We start from the raw sequence: 7288 nt of genomic DNA on the forward strand, positions 1-7288 counted from the left end.
AAACGGGAAATAAAATAAAGAAAAGGTGTAAAAACGGGATAGAAAAGAAGAAAAGAAATGAAGTATAAAGAAGTAACGAAATGGAAAAATGAACACAGAAAACATAAAGAGAAAAAATGAAACAGAAAAAGAAAAAAATGGTAAAAAAATGAAAACGGAAGACATAAAGGATAAAACCGAAAAGAAAAACAAAAGGATGCAGAAAAGAATGAAAAGAAGGATATAATAGAAGGAAGAACGGAACAGTTGAACAGTTGAAAAGGAGTTTAAAAGCTTAAAGAGACGAAAAACGAGACAGAAAAAGAGGACAAACGGGCCTAGAAACTAGGGCCTGAAAAGGAAGAAAAAAGACGAAAAACAGAACAGAACAGTGGAAATTAGGACATAGGAAATGGGCGATAAAACGGAATAGGAAATCAAGAACAAAATCAGAAAAGGGATTACAAAACAGGAAACAAGAGAAACCAAATGGGGACAGTAGAGAGAAAAAGAAAACCGGTAAAGGAATTGTAGCATAAATTGCTCTGCAAACATTAAGGCTATTACAAATATTTAAAAAAGTTTTTGTCCCTCCGGTGTTGGGCAACTGAAGAGTAAATTTTTTAATGGAGCAAAAAAATATGGATTTCAGACATTTTTATTTTAAGTGAAAACCAAATCTCTTCTTGCTTTTAATATATACGTTATTAATTTCCATGCAAAAATCTACGAAAAACAGACAAAAACTTGAAAAAAGATGAAAACTAGGATCGGGAAAAAGAAACAATCGAAACAGAACAGAAAATGACGAAAGGCGAAACTGAAAAGAGGAAAAACTGGCTCAAATACGGTGTTAAAGGGAAGAGAAAAGACACATAAAATCAGGACACAGGGAAAGGGATAAAACCCGGAAACGGTATATGAAGAAAAAGGAATAAAGAAAGAGGAACCAGCGGAAAAAAGGACAAACGAGAAAGAAGTAATATGAGAGAAAAGAAGTAAGAAGCTTAAAGGAAACGAGGCACGATAAAGAAAGTGAAGGTAAACTGGACAGAAAATGAGAAATACACAATTCAATAAAGAACAATAAAAAAGAAATAGCTATCTCGTTTGAAAAACTATTCCTAAAAGGAGAAACTCAGAAAGAAAAAACGAGACAAAAATAAAAATATGAGACAAAATAAAAACAGAAGATATACAGGATAAAACGGAAAAGTTAAACAGAAAAAGATAAGGAGAAGGACATAATAGGAGGATGAACGGAACAGTTGAACGCAAAAAAGGGTAGAAAAAGAGTTTCAAAGCGACAAGAGACGAAATGGGAAGAAAATGGAAACGGGATAGAAAATGACAAAAAACGAGACTGGAAACAAACACAAATGGGTCTGAAAATGAAATAAAACGGAAGAAAAACAAAGACCAGAGAAAAATCAAGACACATGTAATGATCGACGGAGTGGAAAAACGAACACCAGGGGCTAAGTAAATACAAAACAAGAGTAACCAAATGGGGAAATCATGCGTTCGTCCAGCTTTGATTAGGCTGTCGAGAGACATATCCTTTTCTAGATATTTAGCATGCAGTTCATAATCTGTTTTGGTAGCAAACACAATTTGATCTATGATGATTTCATCCAACTGATCTCCATAATTACAAGACATGGTTTAGATCGTAGTCGAAGGACAAATTGGCCCAGCTTTTCCCCTGGCAGTAATTCCATTTCACGAAATTTGAATCGCTCGTATCCCAAAGTTGTTCGAAGTGAAAAATATTCATCAAGAACTTCCAATGTAGCGCGATAGCGATTATCCATTACACTATTTTCCGCTATTGAAAAATTTTGTGCTATTTTCCGAATGTCTTTTCCGCCAAAACACAAAAGGGCATTTAACTTTTCTTCTTGATCCGTAATGCCTTTTAGGTTCATATAGGCGACAAACTGGTCCTTCCAGTTTTGCCAGCGGATAGGTGTAGAGCCCTCTCCATCTTCCAGAAATGGAGGAACGTTGAAATTAAGCTGAAGAGTAATTAATTAATGCAAATGAATAATTTGGTCTGACTTGTTTTCACTTAGTTGACATCAGTACAATATAGTTACTATTAGTAACATAATTACTAATAGCAACATGGTTGCCCATAGTTACGACTTACGAGGTTATAAATATCAAACCTTCACCAATAATTTGTCCACGTAACTAATAGCAATATGGTTGCCATTAGTAACGTGGTTACAAATATCAAACATTCAACCATGAATCTGTAAATTTTCCAAATATGATTTTGGAATTCTAAGAACACTTTGAAAATTGTTAAAAAACACTTCCAATTTCTATTAGCTTTCCTTTTTACATTATAATTGTATGAACTATGAACCGGAAACTTATTGTTTTTCAAAATAGTGGACCGGAAGTATACTTCCCTTCACTTTGCTAGTGGACCGGAAATCAACTGTTCCTGCACTTTGCAATATGACGGACCGGAATTTCAATTCCCTACGCCTTATTCCAACAGACCGGAATTAAATTCCCAATGTTGGCCTTTTCGTTCAACTTCATAGTTGGAATGGAACTGTCTCCATTCCTCTACATTACTTCATAGTAATGGACCAGGAATGGAAACAATAAGTTTCCACAACCTTGATTTTTGTATTTTTTAAATTTAGGAATCTGTTCCTGACTATTGCTTGGAGAAAAGTGTTTATTCATAATTTTACATGGTTACAGTAACTTAGCTCTAATCACAGCCTACTAGAGGGTTTCCTACTATACTACAAAAAACGAGCTAAAACTGACGAAAAAGACGAGAAACAGAACAGAGCAGGGGAACAGAACAGGGGAAGAAAAGGGTATAAGGAATAGGAAACCACGAGAAAACAGGAAAAACAAGAAAGAAAGAGAAGATACAGAGAACAAGCAAAACCAAAAATTGTTTCCTAGGCGAAAATAAAGTCACATGGGATATAAAAGAAGAAAGATGGGAACAACAACGGGAAAAAGGGGACAACAAAATAAGAAATGTTAAACAAGAAAAACGGTTCAAAGAAAAAGGTAAAACAGATGAGAAAAAGATGAAAAACTGGAAATAAAAACGAAAAAAGGGAAAACAGAATTAACGTGACAGAAAAGCAGGAAAAACGAGGCACCAAAAAAAGGTAAAACCGAACGAACGAAGACGAAAAACGAGAATATCGGAAATAACGGAAATAAATATCGGAATTCGAGAAAGAAAATAAAAACGACTGAAAAACATGAGGAAAAACAGGAACGGGAAAAAACGTAAGAAAAATGTAAGGAAATGCCAAGAAAACGATACAGACTTCTCCTTTTCTGAACAAACTGAAACAGAACAAAAAGAGAGAAAAACGGAGCAGACAAGAGGTTAAACGTGTATGTAAATAAGACGAAAAATGTCAATTCTAACTTCAGTTAGGTGAAAGTTCGTGTCTGCGTAAAACTTCTGGTTCAAATCAGTCCAAATAAAGTCTAATTTAATTCTAATTTTAGGTCCAATTTCCAGTCGCAAGTTCAAAACCAATTCCGAGTCTAATTCAATTTCAATTTAAAAGAAAAACTTCAAATTCTATTTTGAGTCCGATTTTATGTCTAGCTCCAAGTAAAACTTCCAGTCCAAATTATTCAGTTCAATTTCAAATCCAATTTCAAGTCTAATTTCCAGTTCAATGTAACGATGACGTAAAGCTTCAAGCCCAAATTAGTCTAAATTCATGTCTAATTTAATGTCCTACGTCAAGTCCGATTTCAAGTCAAATGTAAACTCTGATTTTTAGCCCAGTTTCAAGTCAAATTTCTAGTCCAATTTCAACGTTGACTTTAAATCTACTTGCACCCGACAGTCCCGGAGTTTTCAACCTAATCGGCCGCTATTTTTGTGATAAGTAATGATAGATTAGTCATCCTACGATTGTGATAGGTCGGATGCCACGTTCTCCGCATTGACAAATGGTCCAAACTATGTCACCTATCTGTATGCACCTTGGTCTTAATTATGTAACGCCTCCCATGGAAAAATCAATGATGCGTTCATCATTTCAATGTTTATTATTATTATTGGATTCCACATTTTTATGGTTTGTTGCATTTATTTCACAAACAAATGATACAGCGTTCTACTAAATTCGTTTATAAACAACCTGGGTCATTCAGATTTGCATGAAGTACTCTCAGACAGGAGCAAGTGAATCCAGTTGTTGTGAGGCAGGAGAAAAAGTTTTGATGGACATAAATGAATTAGCTATCCGTTTTAGCATTTGAGTACCTTCCTAATGGAGTTTTGACTAGGGGTCCGTCTGAGTGGATCAAAGTAGCTTGTTGGTTTGTTTGTTTATGAATCAAAAGCTCATATTTCCCCACCAGCGAGTGTTCGGTCGAGCAGTTTTACACAACGTCCGGGCATTCAGCTGTAAAATAAATTGACAAATGAAATGAACACGCAAAATTACCGCAGCTTTTAACTGTTTACATTCATTTTCATTGTTTCCCGGCCGCTGTACTTCAAAAAGTGAAGTGATTTTTGCGGAACCACTCCACCTGTCGTTGCAGAATAATTTAACTACAACAGTACATTCTCATTGTTCCCACGGGGGTAAAAAAAAGCCTTTCCCCGTATCATGTTACACAGCATTTGTAATTATAATGTATTTTTCAGGTGTACTTTGTTCCATCCTCCCGACAACGTTTGCCGAAGAGACAAAAAGTAAACCATTATTTTCCAGCATTTTAAATCATATGAAAAGCACACAAAAATCCGCCCGTTTTAATCACAAACGGCTTACCTACACCCTGCCAGCGCTCAACCGAACTGTGAACCGATCCGAGCCCAGCCAGGAGGGTGGTTGGGTTTGGAATTCTTTTTTCATTTTCCTCCCCCACCCCCGCCCCCTAGGGAAGAGGACAGAATGTAATTTTTTCTCTGTTCAAACATCGGAACGTTGACCAGCCACCCACCGACCGCCGATTGTCTTCGCCCGGCAGCGAAGGCAGCACCGCAATATGAGATGGAAAAATATGGCATCTCATAAGGCGAAGGCAGCAATTCGTCGTCGTCGTCGTCCCTTTTGGCTCGAGAAAAATGCACCAGCTTCAGCTCAACTGAACTGATGCTGGTGCGCGGTTTCATTCAGTGTGAATTTACCTGACTCCCAGCGGGAGGATAAACAAGGAAACAACGCGCACACCTTCAAGCTTTGCTACCTTGGCGTTGCCGTTGGTTGGTTCGTTGGTTCGTTGGTTGGTTGTTGCTCGCGTCGCGTGCATGGCCTGCTTATGGTTTGTTGTGGTGCAATGGTGGTGGCCTGCACGGTTGGCCTTTATGTGTCAACTTTTTCACTTCCTTTGCGAAGTGTGGTGGGACGGGGGGGGGGGGGGGGGGGGGCGGGGGACGCTTTCGCCAGTCAACGTGTGGTTTTTGTTTGCGAAGGCAACTCGGGTGAGTGCGCGGATGGAAAAGAAAGACAGCCATATATGTAGGTAGTGTGCGAGTGGGTGATAAAGAAGGTAAGTGCAGCAGGAAAGTGCAGCGGGTTAAAATAAAAAGAAGTAACTTTTAATGAAAAACACCATTGTTTTGTCATCTCTCTCTCTCTCTCACCAGCGAGTTTCCCCTGCGGGCGATGGTGGTTGCAACTAGGCTAAGCTTCCGTCCGGTTGTCGGAGCTGTACAGGCAAGCTGGCCGACAGGGTACAGAGACGGAACGCTCTCTAGAAAGAGTCAGGGACTTTGATATAGCGGTGGGATTCAGCAGCTTAATGGATTAACTTAATAATGGCTCACAAAAGGTTTTTATTTGCAAGCTAGTAGAGGTTCTCATTGTTGCTTGATGTTTGTTCTGTTTGTGATGACGGGGGACACAGTTTCAGGGATCAGTTGGTTGCTGCTTTTTTGGAGCTTGACCCTGTCTGCTGGTCTGGCAGTGAATGGATTCAGTTGAATTAGTTTTTTGACTAGGTTAGAACTACGGGATCAACATAGAGTGGACATTTATTTGTATGGTTGTGATGAAAAAGCTACTGGAACATTTTAAAGTTCGGTTGAATCCGCCAATTTATGGCTCAAATATGGCATTCCTCACACTGATAAAGAGGTTGTCCGTAACCGTTAATAACATCAGTTGGGATGGTTCATCGTTTAGCAACAAGCATCCAAAACTCCCCTTCTAGAATTTAATAAACTACAGTTAAAAGCCATCCTTCGGTGCCGGCACCGGATTGTAGATGCGTCTTCCCACACCTTTCAGTAAAGTAGAAAATAAAACGCAAATCCAGCAGACGCAAATTCCCGACAGCATCGTAAAACACGTCGTGATGTGCTAATTTCCGTTTTCGAACCCCATCGTTCGGTTCAAGCGAGAATCGACAACGGCGGCGTCAAAAAAGGGCAACATACGAGTGTTATCCTATATCGCCCAACCCGCCAATCAATCGAACGCCGTCCTCACCGGGCATTTACCCCCGAAAGAAGGAACACAAAAACTCGCCGAAAATCAATAGCGCAACGTTCTCGAATAACATCACCATCGGAGGAAAAAAAATTATATGTACATATCCACACAACAAGAACAAGCACTGGACTGTTTTGAATGAAATATTTAACAGACGGGCCACGGTTCTCTGGAGCTTCATCGTCCCGAACCGGAGCAGTGGCATGCATGTAAACAGCGAACTGCCATGCTTAGAGGAGCGGAATTTTATTCGATTTATTATTGATGGCTTTAGAACACCTTCGTCCGAATCGGCAGCTGAATATTTAAACAAGTGGAAATCCTTTTCCGAGTTCACACTCCCATCCCCCACTCACTCACTCACTCACTCACTCACTGACTCACAACGAATGTTAAAAACTTTACTTACCGCTCTGGCTTCGGTGGTGGCAAGCTCCGATCCGGTCAGCAGCAGTACCAGCCCGCAGAACGATACTAAACTCTGTGCCTTCTCAATCATGCTGGCCAAGTTGTAAACTAAGTTTATTTTATTTCACCTGCCAGTTAGGCAATCCCCTCCAGTACCCGCGCGACGACCCCCCACCGAGAGCACCAGCACAAAATCGAAGTAGGCACTGACAAGTCGCCTATCTGACACACACACGAACCGCCAGAAGAAGAAAATCACTTAATCAACTTTATTTCCCGCCTGCTTTACCACACCGTAAAACACTTCACTTTGGCTTTGCCTTCCGTCAGAAAACCGACACCGGAAGTAAGCGCTGCAGTAAGTCTTTATACCCGAGAGTAGCGTCCCACACCGTTGGAGATCAATCAAAATCCTACCGCGAACGTACAAAAAAATACACACA

This window comes from Sabethes cyaneus, chromosome 1 (assembly GCF_943734655.1).
Source record: "Sabethes cyaneus chromosome 1, idSabCyanKW18_F2, whole genome shotgun sequence".
Taxonomy (NCBI): Eukaryota; Metazoa; Arthropoda; class Insecta; order Diptera; family Culicidae; genus Sabethes; species Sabethes cyaneus.